This window comes from Hippopotamus amphibius, chromosome 2, assembly GCF_030028045.1.
Source record: "Hippopotamus amphibius kiboko isolate mHipAmp2 chromosome 2, mHipAmp2.hap2, whole genome shotgun sequence".
NCBI classification, from domain to species: Eukaryota; Metazoa; Chordata; class Mammalia; order Artiodactyla; family Hippopotamidae; genus Hippopotamus; species Hippopotamus amphibius.
Genome location: NC_080187.1, coordinates 221,159,789 through 221,181,710, shown reverse-complemented (window position 1 = coordinate 221,181,710; position 21,922 = coordinate 221,159,789). Strand labels below are relative to the sequence as shown.

The window sequence follows — 21,922 nt, the reverse complement described above, 5'->3', positions numbered from 1 at the left end:
CCCCAGGCGGAACATCTCTAGAGACCTCTGTGCACCTAGCGTCAGAGTATGATCACCAACTGAGGGAATGGTCCCTTGTGGTGTGTGCTTTATGGCTTCCCAAAACCTGCCAGTAGGGAAGGCTCATGCCCCCTGCCTAGAGATGGTGAGATGCAGGCAGGAGCCTATCCTCAGGTGCTTGGAAGCAGGATGCTGCTGGTTATTTCAAGGGCTGGAAGCCATGCCGTGGTCTTCAATGGGGTTGTGCCAGGACTCTGTGAGGGATCATGGTGCTTTGTTGGAGCCACTTGATCCGAATGGGGCCTCTGATGGGGTCTGCATGCATACACAGGACCATAGCTTCTCCTGGGTTGGTCGTCCTCTCCGGAAGCCACTGGTTTGTCAGAGAGCCCCCTCCAGAGGAGAAAAGGCTTCTGGGTGTCCATTCCCCCATGAAGGCTTTGCAGAGCCCTTGGGCATCCCGTTATCATGTCCATCGTGAGGCCCTGTTGACCTGAAGGGGAGGGGTGGTCCCGGGATGCGGGCTGAGGAGGGTGTAGCTGCATGGCTGTTGTTTGGTGGCCTTGCACGGGCCACAGTAGGGAATGCTGCCACAGAAGAAATTGGCCCTGTTTGGGAATCTCTGTGGTCCCCAAGGAGGAATGCTTGACATGGCTCCCCATCCACCAGATCGGAATGCGGGTCTTGAAATTCAACTCGATTGACCTGAAGTGTAGTAAGACTGAGCATGGAGGCACCATTTCAATACGTGTTGCCCTGGGGAGCAACCACGCAGATCTCTGTGCATGTCGAGGCAGAGCACGAGGATGTACTGAGCTTATGGTCAGTTGTGGGGTGTGCTTGAGTGACTTCCAAGAAGTGTTGGTTGGGAGGATGTGGGGCCAGGCCTGGAGGTGGTGAGAGGCAACAAGGACCCTTCATCAGGGACTTGGCAGCTAGATGCTCTTGGCTCTTGTGAGAGCTGAAGGGCTGGTCCCTTGCTGGAATGGGGTTTCCCAGGTCTCTGTGAGGGATCATGGGCCTTCAGATAGGCCAGTTTATTCAGACAGGCCCTTTCATGGGTTCTGCATACAGATAGAGGCCTGTGGCATCTCTTGTGCTGGCCTTCCTCTACGGGAGCCACTGCCTACCAAGAGAGCTCCCTCCAGCTCCTGTGAATGTCCACTGTGTGGGACATAAAGGCCTCATTGTCTGGGTGTTGTGCACATGGACAAGCCGAGTGTGACATCGGCCAGCACACGCTTGCCCACACCAGGGTCGGGCCCAGAGGAATGTCTCCATTCCCCCCAGAAACGCCCCCAGTGTTTTCCCCACCAAGCAGACCTGGTGCCAGGCCTTGTGCTGACTAGAGGATCCATGAGGCTAGTCCTTCCCTGGGGAGACATATACGTACTGGTTCTTTCATCTGCCCCTGACACAGTATTAAGGTACATAAGATGGCATTGATCCACCTGTCCACTCATGCCTTCATCTTTGTATGTATGGATGGATGGAGGGAGTGAGCCAAGGACGAGGGTCGAAAGGGAGGGAGCTAGAGCATTCTGGAGGAAGGGAGGCAGGAAGGAAGCTATGTAGGGAGCTGTTTGTATGCGTTTCAGCTATGTGTTCCTGTCTCTGCGTGGAGGTACATTTGGGCCCTATGTTCCTGGATGTATTGCTGCAGGTATTTCTTGTAGCATCATTCGATGCATGAGCATGTGGCACACACGTCCCCCAATGCATCTAGCATGGAGTTGGAGTTCTCACAGCTGTCCTTCTCACCTCTTGGCAGCCATCGTCCCCAGAGAAATGAAGATCTGTGTTTGGCCTATGTTCCCTAGGGCAATCACCATGAGCCTTGGCCCAGCACGTGGATTCGACAGAATGGCACATCCCTTCAGGCATCCTTCTTTCCAGGAAGCATCTGAGGTAAGCCTTCACATGTGGCAGGGCGCAGGTGAGTGAGGAGGGCCTCAGTTGGGTCGAGGATGAGAACTCATATGGTCCTGAAGAGAGCTGATGACCAAAAAATCATGCTCAATAGGATTACGCTGAGGCCTAACAGAGGGATCCAGGGGCAGGATGGCCTGCATTTTTGGTCCATTGCAGAGCCCTGGGTGTGGGTGTGTGTGTGGGTTTGGGTGTGGGTGTTGGAGCAGCCTCTCGCTCGAGGAAATCCCTTGAGACTCCTCCCAGTGTAGATGGCTTCCACATATCCAAGATGTGTTGCCACCTTTGGTTTTCTATCCTGCTCCATAGTGCCAGGGCCCACATGTTCTGAAGCCATGGGTGGAGTCTTTCCTTAAGCCTTTCTGCTTTGAATTTTGTGTTTCAGGCCAAGCCTTGGCATGGGCTCACCACAGCCAGAATGTTCCGCAGTGAGTGGCTCTTTTGGTTGCTACCGATAGGCCCCAGAGAATTTTGAACTATGGGCTGGCCGCCCTCACAGCAGCCAGTACAGGGTAGTCTTTTGGCAACCTCCTGCCTACCAAGGAGGAATGTCTGCTGCTGCCCCAAATTTATGGGCTCACATCTGGTGGACTCACTTGCCTTCATTAGAGCTGTATTCTAGTCAGAGAGCACATCGAGGCAGTGTTTTCTTCCTTGGCCCCAGGCGGAACATCTCTAGAGACCTCTGTGCACCTAGCGTCAGAGTATGATCACCAACTGAGGGAATGGTCCCTTGTGGTGTGTGCTTTATGGCTTCCCAAAACCTGCCAGTAGGGAAGGCTCATGCCCCCTGCCTAGAGATGGTGAGAGGCAGGCAGGAGCCTATCCTCAGGTGCTTGGAAGCAGGATGCTGCTGGTTATTTCAAGGGCTGGAAGCCATGCCGTGGTCTTCAATGGGGTTGTGCCAGGACTCTGTGAGGGATCATGGTGCTTTGCTGGAGCCACTTGATCCGAATGGGGCCTCTGATGGGGTCTGCATGCATACACAGGACCATAGCTTCTCCTGGGTTGGTCGTCCTCTCCGGAAGCCACTGGTTTGTCAGAGAGCCCCCTCCAGAGGAGAAAAGGCTTCTGGGTGTCCATTCCCCCATGAAGGCTTTGCAGAGCCCTTGGGCATCCCGTTATCATGTCCATCGTGAGGCCCTGTTGACCTGAAGGGGAGGGGTGGTCCCGGGATGCGGGCTGAGGAGGGTGTAGCTGCATGGCTGTTGTTTGGTGGCCTTGCACGGGCCACAGTAGGGAATGCTGCCACAGAAGAAATTGGCCCTGTTTGGGAATCTCTGTGGTCCCCAAGGAGGAATGCTTGACATGGCTCCCCATCCACCAGATCGGAATGCGGGTCTTGAAATTCAACTCGATTGACCTGAAGTGTAGTAAGACTGAGCATGGAGGCACCATTTCAATACGTGTTGCCCTGGGGAGCAACCACGCAGATCTCTGTGCATGTCGAGGCAGAGCACGAGGATGTACTGAGCTTATGGTCAGTTGTGGGGTGTGCTTGAGTGACTTCCAAGAAGTGTTGGTTGGGAGGATGTGGGGCCAGGCCTGGAGGTGGTGAGAGGCAACAAGGACCCTTCATCAGGGACTTGGCAGCTAGATGCTCTTGGCTCTTGTGAGAGCTGAAGGGCTGGTCCCTTGCTGGAATGGGGTTTCCCAGGTCTCTGTGAGGGATCATGGGCCTTCAGATAGGCCAGTTTATTCAGACAGGCCCTTTCATGGGTTCTGCATACAGATAGAGGCCTGTGGCATCTCTTGTGCTGGCCTTCCTCTACGGGAGCCACTGCCTACCAAGAGAGCTCCCTCCAGCTCCTGTGAATGTCCACTGTGTGGGACATAAAGGCCTCATTGTCTGGGTGTTGTGCACATGGACAAGCCGAGTGTGACATCGGCCAGCACACGCTTGCCCACACCAGGGTCGGGCCCAGAGGAATGTCTCCATTCCCCCCAGAAACGCCCCCAGTGTTTTCCCCACCAAGCAGACCTGGTGCCAGGCCTTGTGCTGACTAGAGGATCCATGAGGCTAGTCCTTCCCTGGGGAGACATATACGTACTGGTTCTTTCATCTGCCCCTGACACAGTATTAAGGTACATAAGATGGCATTGATCCACCTGTCCACTCATGCCTTCATCTTTGTATGTATGGATGGATGGAGGGAGTGAGCCAAGGACGAGGGTCGAAAGGGAGGGAGCTAGAGCATTCTGGAGGAAGGGAGGCAGGAAGGAAGCTATGTAGGGAGCTGTTTGTATGCGTTTCAGCTATGTGTTCCTGTCTCTGCGTGGAGGTACATTTGGGCCCTATGTTCCTGGATGTATTGCTGCAGGTATTTCTTGTAGCATCATTCGATGCATGAGCATGTGGCACACACGTCCCCCAATGCATCTAGCATGGAGTTGGAGTTCTCACAGCTGTCCTTCTCACCTCTTGGCAGCCATCGTCCCCAGAGAAATGAAGATCTGTGTTTGGCCTATGTTCCCTAGGGCAATCACCATGAGCCTTGGCCCAGCACGTGGATTCGACAGAATGGCACATCCCTTCAGGCATCCTTCTTTCCAGGAAGCATCTGAGGTAAGCCTTCACATGTGGCAGGGCGCAGGTGAGTGAGGAGGGCCTCAGTTGGGTCGAGGATGAGAACTCATATGGTCCTGAAGAGAGCTGATGACCAAAAAATCATGCTCAATAGGATTACGCTGAGGCCTAACAGAGGGATCCAGGGGCAGGATGGCCTGCATTTTTGGTCCATTGCAGAGCCCTGGGTGTGGGTGTGTGTGTGGGTTTGGGTGTGGGTGTTGGAGCAGCCTCTCGCTCGAGGAAATCCCTTGAGACTCCTCCCAGTGTAGATGGCTTCCACATATCCAAGATGTGTTGCCACCTTTGGTTTTCTATCCTGCTCCATAGTGCCAGGGCCCACATGTTCTGAAGCCATGGGTGGAGTCTTTCCTTAAGCCTTTCTGCTTTGAATTTTGTGTTTCAGGCCAAGCCTTGGCATGGGCTCACCACAGCCAGAATGTTCCGCAGTGAGTGGCTCTTTTGGTTGCTACCGATAGGCCCCAGAGAATTTTGAACTATGGGCTGGCCGCCCTCACAGCAGCCAGTACAGGGTAGTCTTTTGGCAACCTCCTGCCTACCAAGGAGGAATGTCTGCTGCTGCCCCAAATTTATGGGCTCACATCTGGTGGACTCACTTGCCTTCATTAGAGCTGTATTCTAGTCAGAGAGCACATCGAGGCAGTGTTTTCTTCCTTGGCCCCAGGCGGAACATCTCTAGAGACCTCTGTGCACCTAGCGTCAGAGTATGATCACCAACTGAGGGAATGGTCCCTTGTGGTGTGTGCTTTATGGCTTCCCAAAACCTGCCAGTAGGGAAGGCTCATGCCCCCTGCCTAGAGATGGTGAGAGGCAGGCAGGAGCCTATCCTCAGGTGCTTGGAAGCAGGATGCTGCTGGTTATTTCAAGGGCTGGAAGCCATGCCGTGGTCTTCAATGGGGTTGTGCCAGGACTCTGTGAGGGATCATGGTGCTTTGCTGGAGCCACTTGATCCGAATGGGGCCTCTGATGGGGTCTGCATGCATACACAGGACCATAGCTTCTCCTGGGTTGGTCGTCCTCTCCGGAAGCCACTGGTTTGTCAGAGAGCCCCCTCCAGAGGAGAAAAGGCTTCTGGGTGTCCATTCCCCCATGAAGGCTTTGCAGAGCCCTTGGGCATCCCGTTATCATGTCCATCGTGAGGCCCTGTTGACCTGAAGGGGAGGGGTGGTCCCGGGATGCGGGCTGAGGAGGGTGTAGCTGCATGGCTGTTGTTTGGTGGCCTTGCACGGGCCACAGTAGGGAATGCTGCCACAGAAGAAATTGGCCCTGTTTGGGAATCTCTGTGGTCCCCAAGGAGGAATGCTTGACATGGCTCCCCATCCACCAGATCGGAATGCGGGTCTTGAAATTCAACTCGATTGACCTGAAGTGTAGTAAGACTGAGCATGGAGGCACCATTTCAATACGTGTTGCCCTGGGGAGCAACCACGCAGATCTCTGTGCATGTCGAGGCAGAGCACGAGGATGTACTGAGCTTATGGTCAGTTGTGGGGTGTGCTTGAGTGACTTCCAAGAAGTGTTGGTTGGGAGGATGTGGGGCCAGGCCTGGAGGTGGTGAGAGGCAACAAGGACCCTTCATCAGGGACTTGGCAGCTAGATGCTCTTGGCTCTTGTGAGAGCTGAAGGGCTGGTCCCTTGCTGGAATGGGGTTTCCCAGGTCTCTGTGAGGGATCATGGGCCTTCAGATAGGCCAGTTTATTCAGACAGGCCCTTTCATGGGTTCTGCATACAGATAGAGGCCTGTGGCATCTCTTGTGCTGGCCTTCCTCTACGGGAGCCACTGCCTACCAAGAGAGCTCCCTCCAGCTCCTGTGAATGTCCACTGTGTGGGACATAAAGGCCTCATTGTCTGGGTGTTGTGCACATGGACAAGCCGAGTGTGACATCGGCCAGCACACGCTTGCCCACACCAGGGTCGGGCCCAGAGGAATGTCTCCATTCCCCCCAGAAACGCCCCCAGTGTTTTCCCCACCAAGCAGACCTGGTGCCAGGCCTTGTGCTGACTAGAGGATCCATGAGGCTAGTCCTTCCCTGGGGAGACATATACGTACTGGTTCTTTCATCTGCCCCTGACACAGTATTAAGGTACATAAGATGGCATTGATCCACCTGTCCACTCATGCCTTCATCTTTGTATGTATGGATGGATGGAGGGAGTGAGCCAAGGACGAGGGTCGAAAGGGAGGGAGCTAGAGCATTCTGGAGGAAGGGAGGCAGGAAGGAAGCTATGTAGGGAGCTGTTTGTATGCGTTTCAGCTATGTGTTCCTGTCTCTGCGTGGAGGTACATTTGGGCCCTATGTTCCTGGATGTATTGCTGCAGGTATTTCTTGTAGCATCATTCGATGCATGAGCATGTGGCACACACGTCCCCCAATGCATCTAGCATGGAGTTGGAGTTCTCACAGCTGTCCTTCTCACCTCTTGGCAGCCATCGTCCCCAGAGAAATGAAGATCTGTGTTTGGCCTATGTTCCCTAGGGCAATCACCATGAGCCTTGGCCCAGCACGTGGATTCGACAGAATGGCACATCCCTTCAGGCATCCTTCTTTCCAGGAAGCATCTGAGGTAAGCCTTCACATGTGGCAGGGCGCAGGTGAGTGAGGAGGGCCTCAGTTGGGTCGAGGATGAGAACTCATATGGTCCTGAAGAGAGCTGATGACCAAAAAATCATGCTCAATAGGATTACGCTGAGGCCTAACAGAGGGATCCAGGGGCAGGATGGCCTGCATTTTTGGTCCATTGCAGAGCCCTGGGTGTGGGTGTGTGTGTGGGTTTGGGTGTGGGTGTTGGAGCAGCCTCTCGCTCGAGGAAATCCCTTGAGACTCCTCCCAGTGTAGATGGCTTCCACATATCCAAGATGTGTTGCCACCTTTGGTTTTCTATCCTGCTCCATAGTGCCAGGGCCCACATGTTCTGAAGCCATGGGTGGAGTCTTTCCTTAAGCCTTTCTGCTTTGAATTTTGTGTTTCAGGCCAAGCCTTGGAATGGACTCACCACAGCCAGAATGTTCCGCAGTGAGTGGCTCTTTTGGTTGCTACTGATAGGCCCCAGAGAATTTTGAACTATGGGCTGGCTGCCCTCACAGCAGGCAGTACAGGGTAGTCTTTTGGCAACCTCCTGCCTACCAAGGAGGAATGTCTGCTGCTGCCCCAAATTTATGGGCTCACATCTGGTGGACTCACTTGCCTTCATTAGAGCTGTATTCTAGTCAGAGAGCACATCGAGGCAGTGTTTTCTTCCTTGGCCCCAGGCGGAACATCTCTAGAGACCTCTGTGCACCTAGCGTCAGAGTATGATCACCAACTGAGGGAATGGTCCCTTGTGGTGTGTGCTTTATGGCTTCCCAAAACCTGCCAGTAGGGAAGGCTCATGCCCCCTGCCTAGAGATGGTGAGAGGCAGGCAGGAGCCTATCCTCAGGTGCTTGGAAGCAGGATGCTGCTGGTTATTTCAAGGGCTGGAAGCCATGCCGTGGTCTTCAATGGGGTTGTGCCAGGACTCTGTGAGGGATCATGGTGCTTTGCTGGAGCCACTTGATCCGAATGGGGCCTCTGATGGGGTCTGCATGCATACACAGGACCATAGCTTCTCCTGGGTTGGTCGTCCTCTCCGGAAGCCACTGGTTTGTCAGAGAGCCCCCTCCAGAGGAGAAAAGGCTTCTGGGTGTCCATTCCCCCATGAAGGCTTTGCAGAGCCCTTGGGCATCCCGTTATCATGTCCATCGTGAGGCCCTGTTGACCTGAAGGGGAGGGGTGGTCCCGGGATGCGGGCTGAGGAGGGTGTAGCTGCATGGCTGTTGTTTGGTGGCCTTGCACGGGCCACAGTAGGGAATGCTGCCACAGAAGAAATTGGCCCTGTTTGGGAATCTCTGTGGTCCCCAAGGAGGAATGCTTGACATGGCTCCCCATCCACCAGATCGGAATGCGGGTCTTGAAATTCAACTCGATTGACCTGAAGTGTAGTAAGACTGAGCATGGAGGCACCATTTCAATACGTGTTGCCCTGGGGAGCAACCACGCAGATCTCTGTGCATGTCGAGGCAGAGCACGAGGATGTACTGAGCTTATGGTCAGTTGTGGGGTGTGCTTGAGTGACTTCCAAGAAGTGTTGGTTGGGAGGATGTGGGGCCAGGCCTGGAGGTGGTGAGAGGCAACAAGGACCCTTCATCAGGGACTTGGCAGCTAGATGCTCTTGGCTCTTGTGAGAGCTGAAGGGCTGGTCCCTTGCTGGAATGGGGTTTCCCAGGTCTCTGTGAGGGATCATGGGCCTTCAGATAGGCCAGTTTATTCAGACAGGCCCTTTCATGGGTTCTGCATACAGATAGAGGCCTGTGGCATCTCTTGTGCTGGCCTTCCTCTACGGGAGCCACTGCCTACCAAGAGAGCTCCCTCCAGCTCCTGTGAATGTCCACTGTGTGGGACATAAAGGCCTCATTGTCTGGGTGTTGTGCACATGGACAAGCCGAGTGTGACATCGGCCAGCACACGCTTGCCCACACCAGGGTCGGGCCCAGAGGAATGTCTCCATTCCCCCCAGAAACGCCCCCAGTGTTTTCCCCACCAAGCAGACCTGGTGCCAGGCCTTGTGCTGACTAGAGGATCCATGAGGCTAGTCCTTCCCTGGGGAGACATATACGTACTGGTTCTTTCATCTGCCCCTGACACAGTATTAAGGTACATAAGATGGCATTGATCCACCTGTCCACTCATGCCTTCATCTTTGTATGTATGGATGGATGGAGGGAGTGAGCCAAGGACGAGGGTCGAAAGGGAGGGAGCTAGAGCATTCTGGAGGAAGGGAGGCAGGAAGGAAGCTATGTAGGGAGCTGTTTGTATGCGTTTCAGCTATGTGTTCCTGTCTCTGCGTGGAGGTACATTTGGGCCCTATGTTCCTGGATGTATTGCTGCAGGTATTTCTTGTAGCATCATTCGATGCATGAGCATGTGGCACACACGTCCCCCAATGCATCTAGCATGGAGTTGGAGTTCTCACAGCTGTCCTTCTCACCTCTTGGCAGCCATCGTCCCCAGAGAAATGAAGATCTGTGTTTGGCCTATGTTCCCTAGGGCAATCACCATGAGCCTTGGCCCAGCACGTGGATTCGACAGAATGGCACATCCCTTCAGGCATCCTTCTTTCCAGGAAGCATCTGAGGTAAGCCTTCACATGTGGCAGGGCGCAGGTGAGTGAGGAGGGCCTCAGTTGGGTCGAGGATGAGAACTCATATGGTCCTGAAGAGAGCTGATGACCAAAAAATCATGCTCAATAGGATTACGCTGAGGCCTAACAGAGGGATCCAGGGGCAGGATGGCCTGCATTTTTGGTCCATTGCAGAGCCCTGGGTGTGGGTGTGTGTGTGGGTTTGGGTGTGGGTGTTGGAGCAGCCTCTCGCTCGAGGAAATCCCTTGAGACTCCTCCCAGTGTAGATGGCTTCCACATATCCAAGATGTGTTGCCACCTTTGGTTTTCTATCCTGCTCCATAGTGCCAGGGCCCACATGTTCTGAAGCCATGGGTGGAGTCTTTCCTTAAGCCTTTCTGCTTTGAATTTTGTGTTTCAGGCCAAGCCTTGGAATGGACTCACCACAGCCAGAATGTTCCGCAGTGAGTGGCTCTTTTGGTTGCTACTGATAGGCCCCAGAGAATTTTGAACTATGGGCTGGCTGCCCTCACAGCAGGCAGTACAGGGTAGTCTTTTGGCAACCTCCTGCCTACCAAGGAGGAATGTCTGCTGCTGCCCCAAATTTATGGGCTCACATCTGGTGGACTCACTTGCCTTCATTAGAGCTGTATTCTAGTCAGAGAGCACATCGAGGCAGTGTTTTCTTCCTTGGCCCCAGGCGGAACATCTCTAGAGACCTCTGTGCACCTAGCGTCAGAGTATGATCACCAACTGAGGGAATGGTCCCTTGTGGTGTGTGCTTTATGGCTTCCCAAAACCTGCCAGTAGGGAAGGCTCATGCCCCCTGCCTAGAGATGGTGAGAGGCAGGCAGGAGCCTATCCTCAGGTGCTTGGAAGCAGGATGCTGCTGGTTATTTCAAGGGCTGGAAGCCATGCCGTGGTCTTCAATGGGGTTGTGCCAGGACTCTGTGAGGGATCATGGTGCTTTGCTGGAGCCACTTGATCCGAATGGGGCCTCTGATGGGGTCTGCATGCATACACAGGACCATAGCTTCTCCTGGGTTGGTCGTCCTCTCCGGAAGCCACTGGTTTGTCAGAGAGCCCCCTCCAGAGGAGAAAAGGCTTCTGGGTGTCCATTCCCCCATGAAGGCTTTGCAGAGCCCTTGGGCATCCCGTTATCATGTCCATCGTGAGGCCCTGTTGACCTGAAGGGGAGGGGTGGTCCCGGGATGCGGGCTGAGGAGGGTGTAGCTGCATAGCTGTTGTTTGGTGGCCTTGCACGGGCCACAGTAGGGAATGCTGCCACAGAAGAAATTGGCCCTGTTTGGGAATCTCTGTGGTCCCCAAGGAGGAATGCTTGACATGGCTCCCCATCCACCAGATCGGAATGCGGGTCTTGAAATTCAACTCGATTGACCTGAAGTGTAGTAAGACTGAGCATGGAGGCACCATTTCAATACGTGTTGCCCTGGGGAGCAACCACGCAGATCTCTGTGCATGTCGAGGCAGAGCACGAGGATGTACTGAGCTTATGGTCAGTTGTGGGGTGTGCTTGAGTGACTTCCAAGAAGTGTTGGTTGGGAGGATGTGGGGCCAGGCCTGGAGGTGGTGAGAGGCAACAAGGACCCTTCATCAGGGACTTGGCAGCTAGATGCTCTTGGCTCTTGTGAGAGCTGAGGGGCTGGTCCCTTGCTGGAATGGGGTTTCCCAGGTCTCTGTGAGGGATCATGGGCCTTCAGATAGGCCAGTTTATTCAGACAGGCCCTTTCATGGGTTCTGCATACAGATAGAGGCCTGTGGCATCTCTTGTGCTGGCCTTCCTCTACGGGAGCCACTGCCTACCAAGAGAGCTCCCTCCAGCTCCTGTGAATGTCCACTGTGTGGGACATAAAGGCCTCATTGTCTGGGTGTTGTGCACATGGACAAGCCGAGTGTGACATCGGCCAGCACACGCTTGCCCACACCAGGGTCGGGCCCAGAGGAATGTCTCCATTCCCCCCAGAAACGCCCCCAGTGTTTTCCCCACCAAGCAGACCTGGTGCCAGGCCTTGTGCTGACTAGAGGATCCATGAGGCTAGTCCTTCCCTGGGGAGACATATACGTACTGGTTCTTTCATCTGCCCCTGACACAGTATTAAGGTACATAAGATGGCATTGATCCACCTGTCCACTCATGCCTTCATCTTTGTATGTATGGATGGATGGAGGGAGTGAGCCAAGGACGAGGGTCGAAAGGGAGGGAGCTAGAGCATTCTGGAGGAAGGGAGGCAGGAAGGAAGCTATGTAGGGAGCTGTTTGTATGCGTTTCAGCTATGTGTTCCTGTCTCTGCGTGGAGGTACATTTGGGCCCTATGTTCCTGGATGTATTGCTGCAGGTATTTCTTGTAGCATCATTCGATGCATGAGCATGTGGCACACACGTCCCCCAATGCATCTAGCATGGAGTTGGAGTTCTCACAGCTGTCCTTCTCACCTCTTGGCAGCCATCGTCCCCAGAGAAATGAAGATCTGTGTTTGGCCTATGTTCCCTAGGGCAATCACCATGAGCCTTGGCCCAGCACGTGGATTCGACAGAATGGCACATCCCTTCAGGCATCCTTCTTTCCAGGAAGCATCTGAGGTAAGCCTTCACATGTGGCAGGGCGCAGGTGAGTGAGGAGGGCCTCAGTTGGGTCGAGGATGAGAACTCATATGGTCCTGAAGAGAGCTGATGACCAAAAAATCATGCTCAATAGGATTACGCTGAGGCCTAACAGAGGGATCCAGGGGCAGGATGGCCTGCATTTTTGGTCCATTGCAGAGCCCTGGGTGTGGGTGTGTGTGTGGGTTTGGGTGTGGGTGTTGGAGCAGCCTCTCGCTCGAGGAAATCCCTTGAGACTCCTCCCAGTGTAGATGGCTTCCACATATCCAAGATGTGTTGCCACCTTTGGTTTTCTATCCTGCTCCATAGTGCCAGGGCCCACATGTTCTGAAGCCATGGGTGGAGTCTTTCCTTAAGCCTTTCTGCTTTGAATTTTGTGTTTCAGGCCAAGCCTTGGCATGGGCTCACCACAGCCAGAATGTTCCGCAGTGAGTGCCTCTTTTGGTTGCTACCGATAGGCCCCAGAGAATTTTGAACTATGGGCTGGCCGCCCTCACAGCAGCCAGTACAGGGTAGTCTTTTGGCAACCTCCTGCCTACCAAGGAGGAATGTCTGCTGCTGCCCCAAATTTATGGGCTCACATCTGGTGGACTCACTTGCCTTCATTAGAGCTGTATTCTAGTCAGAGAGCACATCGAGGCAGTGTTTTCTTCCTTGGCCCCAGGCGGAACATCTCTAGAGACCTCTGTGCACCTAGCGTCAGAGTATGATCACCAACTGAGGGAATGGTCCCTTGTGGTGTGTGCTTTATGGCTTCCCAAAACCTGCCAGTAGGGAAGGCTCATGCCCCCTGCCTAGAGATGGTGAGAGGCAGGCAGGAGCCTATCCTCAGGTGCTTGGAAGCAGGATGCTGCTGGTTATTTCAAGGGCTGGAAGCCATGCCGTGGTCTTCAATGGGGTTGTGCCAGGACTCTGTGAGGGATCATGGTGCTTTGTTGGAGCCACTTGATCCGAATGGGGCCTCTGATGGGGTCTGCATGCATACACAGGACCATAGCTTCTCCTGGGTTGGTCGTCCTCTCCAGAAGCCACTGGTTTGTCAGAGAGCCCCCTCCAGAGGAGAAAAGGCTTCTGGGTGTCCATTCCCCCATGAAGGCTTTGCAGAGCCCTTGGGCATCCCGTTATCATGTCCATCGTGAGGCCCTGTTGACCTGAAGGGGAGGGGTGGTCCCGGGATGCGGGCTGAGGAGGGTGTAGCTGCATGGCTGTTGTTTGGTGGCCTTGCACGGGCCACAGTAGGGAATGCTGCCACAGAAGAAATTGGCCCTGTTTGGGAATCTCTGTGGTCCCCAAGGAGGAATGCTTGACATGGCTCCCCATCCACCAGATCGGAATGCGGGTCTTGAAATTCAACTCGATTGACCTGAAGTGTAGTAAGACTGAGCATGGAGGCACCATTTCATTACGTGTTGCCCTGGGGAGCAACCACGCAGATCTCTGTGCATGTCGAGGCAGAGCACGAGGATGGACTGAGCTTATGGTCAGTTGTGGGGTGTGCTTGAGTGACTTCCAAGAAGTGTTGGTTGGGAGGATGTGGGGCCAGGCCTGGAGGTGGTGAGAGGCAACAAGGACCCTTCATCAGGGACTTGGCAGCTAGATGCTCTTGGCTCTTGTGAGAGCTGAAGGGCTGGTCCCTTGCTGGAATGGGGTTTCCCAGGTCTCTGTGAGGGATCATGGGCCTTCAGATAGGCCAGTTTATTCAGACAGGCCCTTTCATGGGTTCTGCATACAGATAGAGGCCTGTGGCATCTCTTGTGCTGGCCTTCCTCTACGGGAGCCACTGCCTACCAAGAGAGCTCCCTCCAGCTCCTGTGAATGTCCACTGTGTGGGACATAAAGGCCTCATTGTCTGGGTGTTGTGCACATGGACAAGCCGAGTGTGACATCGGCCAGCACACGCTTGCCCACACCAGGGTCGGGCCCAGAGGAATGTCTCAATTCCCCCCAGAAACGCCCCCAGTGTTTTCCCCACCAAGCAGACCTGGTGCCAGGCCTTGTGCTGACTAGAGGATCCATGAGGCTAGTCCTTCCCTGGGGAGACATATACGTACTGGTTCTTTCATCTGCCCCTGACACAGTATTAAGGTACATAAGATGGCATTGATCCACCTGTCCACTCATGCCTTCATCTTTGTATGTATGGATGGATGGAGGGAGTGAGCCAAGGACGAGGGTCGAAAGGGAGGGAGCTAGAGCATTCTGGAGGAAGGGAGGCAGGAAGGAAGCTATGTAGGGAGCTGTTTGTATGCGTTTCAGCTATGTGTTCCTGTCTCTGCGTGGAGGTACATTTGGGCCCTATGTTCCTGGATGTATTGCTGCAGGTATTTCTTGTAGCATCATTCGATGCATGAGCATGTGGCACACACGTCCCCCAATGCATCTAGCATGGAGTTGGAGTTCTCACAGCTGTCCTTCTCACCTCTTGGCAGCCATCGTCCCCAGAGAAATGAAGATCTGTGTTTGGCCTATGTTCCCTAGGGCAATCACCATGAGCCTTGGCCCAGCACGTGGATTCGACAGAATGGCACATCCCTTCAGGCATCCTTCTTTCCAGGAAGCATCTGAGGTAAGCCTTCACATGTGGCAGGGCGCAGGTGAGTGAGGAGGGCCTCAGTTGGGTCGAGGATGAGAACTCATATGGTCCTGAAGAGAGCTGATGACCAAAAAATCATGCTCAATATGATTACGCTGAGGCCTAACAGAGGGATCCAGGGGCAGGATGGCCTGCATTTTTGGTCCATTGCAGAGCCCTGGGTGTGGGTGTGTGTGTGGGTTTGGGTGTGGGTGTTGGAGCAGCCTCTCGCTCGAGGAAATCCCTTGAGACTCCTCCCAGTGTAGGAGGATTCCACATATCCAAGATGTGTTGCCACCTGTGGTTTTCTATCCTGCTCCATAGTGCCAGGGCCCACATGTTCTGAAGCCATGGGTGGAGTCTTTCCTTAAGCCTTTCTGCTTTGAATTTTGTGTTTCAGGCCAAGCCTTGGCATGGGCTCACCACAGCCAGAATGTTTTGCAGTGAGTGCCTCTTTTGGTTGCTACCGATAGGCCCCAGAGAATTTTGAACTATGGGCTGGCCGCCCTCACAGCAGCCAGTACAGGGTAGTCTTTTGGCAACCTCCTGCCTACCAAGGAGGAATGTCTGCTGCTGCCCCAAATTTATGGGCTCACATCTGGTGGACTCACTTGCCTTCATTACAGCTGTATTCTAGTCAGAGAGCACATCGAGGCAGTGTTTTCTTCCTTGGCCCCAGGCGGAACATCTCTAGAGACCTCTGTGCACCTAGCGTCAGAGTATGATCACCAACTGAGGGAATGGTCCCTTGTGGTGTGTGCTTTATGGCTTCCCAAAACCTGCCAGTAGGGAAGGCTCATGCCCCCTGCCTAGAGATGGTGAGATGCAGGCAGGAGCCTATCCTCAGGTGCTTGGAAGCAGGAAGCTGCTGGTTATTTCAAGGGCTGGAAGCCATGCCGTGGTCTTCAATGGGGTTGTGCCAGGACTCTGTGAGGGATCATGGTGCTTTGTTGGAGCCACTTGATCCGAATGGGGCCTCTGATGGGGTCTGCATGCATACACAGGACCATAGCTTCTCCTGGGTTGGTCGTCCTCTCCGGAAGCCACTGGTTTGTCAGAGAGCCCCCTCCAGAGGAGAAAAGGCTTCTGGGTGTCCATTCCCCCATGAAGGCTTTGCAGAGCCCTTGGGCATCCCGTTATCATGTCCATCGTGAGGCCCTGTTGACCTGAAGGGGAGGGGTGGTCCCGGGATGGGGGCTGAGGAGGGTGTAGCTGCATGGCTGTTGTTTGGTGGCCTTGCACGGGCCACAGTAGGGAATGCTGCCACAGAAGAAATTGGCCCTGTTTGGGAATCTCTGTGGTCCCCAAGGAGGAATGCTTGACATGGCTCCCCATCCACCAGATCGGAATGCGGGTCTTGAAATTCAACTCGATTGACCTGAAGTGTAGTAAGACTGAGCATGGAGGCACCATTTCATTACGTGTTGCCCTGGGGAGCAACCACGCAGATCTCTGTGCATGTCGAGGCAGAGCACGAGGATGTACTGAGCTTATGGTCCGTTGTGGGGTGTGCTTGAGTGACTTCCAAGAAGTGTTGGTTGGGAGGATGTGGGGCCAGGCCTGGAGGTGGTGAGAGGCAACAAGGACCCTTCATCAGGGACTTGGCAGCTAGATGCTCTTGGCTCTTGTGAGAGCTGAAGGGCTGGTCCCTTGCTGGAATGGGGTTTCCCAGGTCTCTGTGAGGGATCATGGGCCTTCAGATAGGCCAGTTTACTCAGACAGGCCCTTTCATGGGTTCTGCATACAGATAGAGGCCTGTGGCATCTCTTGGGCTGGCCTTCCTCTACGGGAGCCACTGCCTACCAAGAGAGCTCCCTCCAGCTCCTTTGAATGTCCACTGTGTGGGACATAAAGGCCTCATTGTCTGGGTGTTGTGCACATGGACAAGCCGAGTGTGACATCGGCCAGCAAACGCTTGCCCACACCAGGGTCGGGCCCAGAGGAATGTCTCCATTCCCCCCAGAAACACCCCCAGTGTTTTCCCCACCAAGCAGACCTGGTGCCAGGCCTTGTGCTGACTAGAGGATCCATGAGGCTAGTCCTTCCCTGGGGAGACATATACGTACTGGTTCTTTCATCTGCCCCTGACACAGTATTAAGGTACATAAGATGGCATTGATCCACCTGTCCACTCATGCCTTCATCTTTGTATGTATGGATGGATGGAGAGAGTGAGCCAAGGACGAGGGTCGAAAGGGAGGGAGCTAGAGCATTCTGGAGGAAGGGAGGCAGGAAGGAAGCTATGTAGGGAGCTGTTTGTATGCGTTTCAGCTATGTGTTCCTGTCTCTGCGTGGAGGTACATTTGGGCCCTATGTTCCTGGATGTATTGCTGCAGGTATTTCTTGTAGCATCATTCGATGCATGAGCGTGTGGCACACACGTCCCCCAATGCATCTAGCATGGAGTTGGAGTTCTCACAGCTGTCCTTCTCACCTCTTGGCAGCCATCGTCCCCAGAGAAATGAAGATCTGTGTTTGGCCTATGTTCCCTAGGGCAATCACCATGAGCCTTGGCCCAGCACGTGGATTCGACAGAATGGCACATCCCTTCAGGCATCCTTCTTTCCAGGAAGCATCTGAGGTAAGCCTTCACATGTGGCAGGGCGCAGGTGAGTGAGGAGGGCCTCAGTTGGGTCGAGGATGAGAACTCATATGGTCCTGAAGAGAGCTGATGACCAAAAAATCATGCTCAATAGGATTACGCTGAGGCCTAACAGAGGGATCCAGGGGCAGGATGGCCTGCATTTTTGGTCCATTGCAGAGCCCTGGGTGTGGGTGTGTGTGTGGGTTTGGGTGTGGGTGTTGGAGCAGCCTCTCGCTCGAGGAAATCCCTTGAGACTCCTCCCAGTGTAGGAGGATTCCACATATCCAAGATGTGTTGCCACCTGTGGTTTTCTATCCTGCTCCATAGTGCCAGGGCCCACATGTTCTGAAGCCATGGGTGGAGTCTTTCCTTAAGCCTTTCTGCTTTGAATTTTGTGTTTCAGGCCAAGCCTTGGCATGGGCTCACCACAGCCAGAATGTTCCGCAGTGAGTGCCTCTTTTGGTTGCTACCGATAGGCCCCAGAGAATTTTGAACTATGGGCTGGCCGCCCTCACAGCAGCCAGTACAGGGTAGTCTTTTGGCAACCTCCTGCCTACCAAGGAGGAATGTCTGCTGCTGCCCCAAATTTATGGGCTCACATCTGGTGGACTCACTTGCCTTCATTACAGCTGTATTCTAGTCAGAGAGCACATCGAGGCAGTGTTTTCTTCCTTGGCCCCAGGCGGAACATCTCTAGAGACCTCTGTGCACCTAGCGTCAGAGTATGATCACCAACTGAGGGAATGGTCCCTTGTGGTGTGTGCTTTATGGCTTCCCAAAACCTGCCAGTAGGGAAGGCTCATGCCCCCTGCCTAGAGATGGTGAGATGCAGGCAGGAGCCTATCCTCAGGTGCTTGGAAGCAGGATGCTGCTGGTTATTTCAAGGGCTGGAAGCCATGCCGTGGTCTTCAATGGGGTTGTGCCAGGACTCTGTGAGGGATCATGGTGCTTTGTTGGAGCCACTTGATCCGAATGGGGCCTCTGATGGGGTCTGCATGCATACACAGGACCATAGCTTCTCCTGGGTTGGTCGTCCTCTCCGGAAGCCACTGGTTAGTCAGAGAGCCCCCTCCAGAGGAGAAAAGGCTTCTGGGTGTCCATTCCCCCATGAAGGCTTTGCAGAGCCCTTGGGCATCCCGTTATCATGTCCATCGTGAGGCCCTGTTGACCTGAAGGGGAGGGGTGGTCCCGGGATGCGGGCTGAGGAGGGTGTAGCTGCATGGCTGTTGTTTGGTGGCCTTGCACGGGCCACAGTAGGGAATGCTGCCACAGAAGAAATTGGCCCTGTTTGGGAATCTCTGTGGTCCCCAAGGAGGAATGCTTGACATGGCTCCCCATCCACCAGATCGGAATGCGGGTCTTGAAATTCAACTCGATTGACCTGAAGTGTAGTAAGACTGAGCATGGAGGCACCATTTCATTACGTGTTGCCCTGGGGAGCAACCACGCAGATCTCTGTGCATGTCGAGGCAGAGCACGAGGATGTACTGAGCTTATGGTCAGTTGTGGGGTGTGCTTGAGTGACTTCCAAGAAGTGTTGGTTGGGAGGATGTGGGGCCAGGCCTGGAGGTGGTGAGAGGCAACAAGGACCCTTCATCAGGGACTTGGCAGCTAGATGCTCTTGGCTCTTGTGAGAGCTGAAGGGCTGGTCCCTTGCTGGAATGGGGTTTCCCAGGTCTCTGTGAGGGATCATGGGCCTTCAGATAGGCCAGTTTATTCAGACAGGCCCTTTCATGGGTTCTGCATACAGATAGAGGCCTGTGGCATCTCTTGTGCTGGCCTTCCTCTACGGGAGCCACTGCCTACCAAGAGAGCTCCCTCCAGCTCCTGTGAATGTCCACTGTGTGGGACATAAAGGCCTCATTGTCTGGGTGTTGTGCACATGGACAAGCCGAGTGTGACATCGGCCAGCACACGCTTGCCCACACCAGGGTCGGGCCCAGAGGAATGTCTCCATTCCCCCCAGAAACGCCCCCAGTGTTTTCCCCACCAAGCAGACCTGGTGCCAGGCCTTGTGCTGACTAGAGGATCCATGAGGCTAGTCCTTCCCTGGGGAGACATATACGTACTGGTTCTTTCATCTGCCCCTGACACAGTATTAAGGTACATAAGATGGCATTGATCCACCTGTCCACTCATGCCTTCATCTTTGTATGTATGGATGGATGGAGGGAGTGAGCCAAGGACGAGGGTCGAAAGGGAGGGAGCTAGAGCATTCTGGAGGAAGGGAGGCAGGAAGGAAGCTATGTAGGGAGCTGTTTGTATGCGTTTCAGCTATGTGTTCCTGTCTCTGCGTGGAGGTACATTTGGGCCCTATGTTCCTGGATGTATTGCTGCAGGTATTTCTTGTAGCATCATTCGATGCATGAGCATGTGGCACACACGTCCCCCAATGCATCTAGCATGGAGTTGGAGTTCTCACAGCTGTCCTTCTCACCTCTTGGCAGCCATCGTCCCCAGAGAAATGAAGATCTGTGTTTGGCCTATGTTCCCTAGGGCAATCACCATGAGCCTTGGCCCAGCACGTGGATTCGACAGAATGGCACATCCCTTCAGGCATCCTTCTTTCCAGGAAGCATCTGAGGTAAGCCTTCACATGTGGCAGGGCGCAGGTGAGTGAGGAGGGCCTCAGTTGGGTCGAGGATGAGAACTCATATGGTCCTGAAGAGAGCTGATGACCAAAAAATCATGCTCAATAGGATTACGCTGAGGCCTAACAGAGGGATCCAGGGGCAGGATGGCCTGCATTTTTGGTCCATTGCAGAGCCCTGGGTGTGGGTGTGGGTACGTTTGTGGGTGTGGGTGTGGGTGTTGGAGCAGCCTCTCCCTCTAGGAAATCCTTTGATACTCCTCCGAGCGTAGGAGGCTTCCACATATCCAAGATGTATTGCCACCTTTGGTTTTCTATCCTGCTCCCTAGTGCCAGGGCTCACATGTTCTGAAGCCATGGGTGGAGTCTTTCCTTAAGCCTTTCTGCTTTGAATTTTGTGTTTCAGGCCAAGCCTTGGAATGGACTCACCACAGCCAGAGTGTTCCGCAGTGAGTGGCTCTTTTGGTTGCTACCGATAGGCCCCAGAGAATTTTGAACTATGGGCTGGCCGCCCTCACAGCAGCCAGTACAGGGTAGTCTTTTGGCAACCTCCTGCCTACCAAGGAGGAATGTCTGCTGCTGCCCCAAATTTATGGGCTCACATCTGGTGCACTCACTTGCCTTCATTACAGCTGTATTCTAGTCAGAGAGCACATCGAGGCAGTGTTTTCTTCCTTGGCCCCAAGCGGAACATCTCTAGAGACCTCTGTGCACCTAGCGCCAGAGTATGATCACAAACTGAGGGAATGGTACCTTGTGGTGTGTGCTTTATGGCTTCCCAAAACCTGCCAGTAGGGAAGGCTCATGCCCCCTGCCTAGAGATGGTGAGAGGCAGGCAGGAGCCTATCCTCAGGTGCTTGGAAGCAGGATGCTGCTGGTTATTTCAAGGGCTGGAAGCCATGCCGTGGTCTTCAATGGGGTTGTGCCAGGACTCTGTGAGGGATCATGGTGCTTTGTTGGAGCCACTTGATCCGAATGGGGCCTCTGATGGGGTCTGCATGCATACACAGGACCATAGCTTCTCCTGGGTTGGTCGTCCTCTCCGGAAGCCACTGGTTTGTCAGAGAGCCCCCTCCAGAGGAGAAAAGGCTTCTGGGTGTCCATTCCCCCATGAAGGCTTTGCAGAGCCCTTGGGCATCCCGTTATCATGTCCATCGTGAGGCCCTGTTGACCTGAAGGGGAGGGGTGGTCCAGGGATGAGGGCTGAGGAGGGTGTAGCTGCATGGCCGTTGTTTGGTGGCCTTCCACGGGCCACAGTAGGGAATGCTGCCACAGAAGAAATTGGCCCTGTTTGGGAATCTCTGTGGTCCCCAAGGAGGAATGCTTGACGTGGCTCCCCATCCACCAGATCGGAATGCGGGCCGTGAAATTCAACTCGATTGACCTGAAGTGTAGAAAGACTGACCATGGAGGCACCATTTCATTACGTGTTGCCCTGGGGAGCAACCACGCAGATCTCTGTGCATGTCGAGGCAGAGCACGAGGATGGACTGAGCTTATGGTCAGTTGTGGGGTGTGCTTGAGTGACTTCCAAGAAGTGTTGGTTGGGAGGATGTGGGGCCAGGCCTGGAGGTGGTGAGAGGCAACAAGGACCCTTCATCAGGGACTTGGCAGCTAGATGCTCTTGGCTCTTGTGAGAGCTGAAGGGCTGGTCCCTTGCTGGAATGGGGTTTCCCAGGTCTCTGTGAGGGATCATGGGCCCTCAGATAGGCCAGTTTTCTCAGACAGGCCCTTTCATGGGTTCTGCATACAGATACAGGCCTGTGGCATCTCTTGGGCTGGCCTTCATCTACGGGAGTCACTGCCTACCAAGAGAGCTCCCTCCAGCTCCTGTGAATGTCCACTGTGTGGGACATAAAGGCCTCATTGTCTGGGTGTTGTGCACATGGACAAGCCAAG

At 54.2% G+C, this 21,922-nt stretch overlaps 8 non-coding genes across 8 annotated transcripts; all 8 read left to right on the top strand.

Annotated features, from left to right (window-relative positions):
• Positions 1–1,958: 1,958 nt before the first annotated feature.
• Positions 1,959–2,039, top strand: LOC130846970 (small nucleolar RNA SNORD115). The gene has a single exon (XR_009051765.1). It is a non-coding gene; the product is annotated as a small nucleolar RNA SNORD115 (small nucleolar RNA).
• A 2,506-nt stretch (positions 2,040–4,545) lies between these two features.
• Positions 4,546–4,626, top strand: LOC130846969 (small nucleolar RNA SNORD115). The gene has a single exon (XR_009051764.1). It is a non-coding gene; the product is annotated as a small nucleolar RNA SNORD115 (small nucleolar RNA).
• Positions 4,627–7,132: 2,506 nt separating this feature from the next.
• Positions 7,133–7,213, top strand: LOC130846968 (small nucleolar RNA SNORD115). The gene has a single exon (XR_009051763.1). It is a non-coding gene; the product is annotated as a small nucleolar RNA SNORD115 (small nucleolar RNA).
• Positions 7,214–9,719: 2,506 nt separating this feature from the next.
• On the top strand, positions 9,720–9,800 carry LOC130846966 (small nucleolar RNA SNORD115). The gene has a single exon (XR_009051761.1). It is a non-coding gene; the product is annotated as a small nucleolar RNA SNORD115 (small nucleolar RNA).
• A 2,506-nt stretch (positions 9,801–12,306) lies between these two features.
• LOC130846965 (small nucleolar RNA SNORD115) lies at positions 12,307–12,387 on the top strand. Its single transcript, XR_009051760.1, has one exon. It is a non-coding gene; the product is annotated as a small nucleolar RNA SNORD115 (small nucleolar RNA).
• Positions 12,388–14,893: 2,506 nt separating this feature from the next.
• On the top strand, positions 14,894–14,974 carry LOC130847050 (small nucleolar RNA SNORD115). The gene has a single exon (XR_009051845.1). It is a non-coding gene; the product is annotated as a small nucleolar RNA SNORD115 (small nucleolar RNA).
• Positions 14,975–17,480: 2,506 nt separating this feature from the next.
• LOC130846964 (small nucleolar RNA SNORD115) lies at positions 17,481–17,561 on the top strand. Its single transcript, XR_009051759.1, has one exon. It is a non-coding gene; the product is annotated as a small nucleolar RNA SNORD115 (small nucleolar RNA).
• Positions 17,562–20,067: 2,506 nt separating this feature from the next.
• Positions 20,068–20,148, top strand: LOC130846963 (small nucleolar RNA SNORD115). The gene has a single exon (XR_009051758.1). It is a non-coding gene; the product is annotated as a small nucleolar RNA SNORD115 (small nucleolar RNA).
• The last annotated feature ends 1,774 nt before the right edge of the window (positions 20,149–21,922 follow it).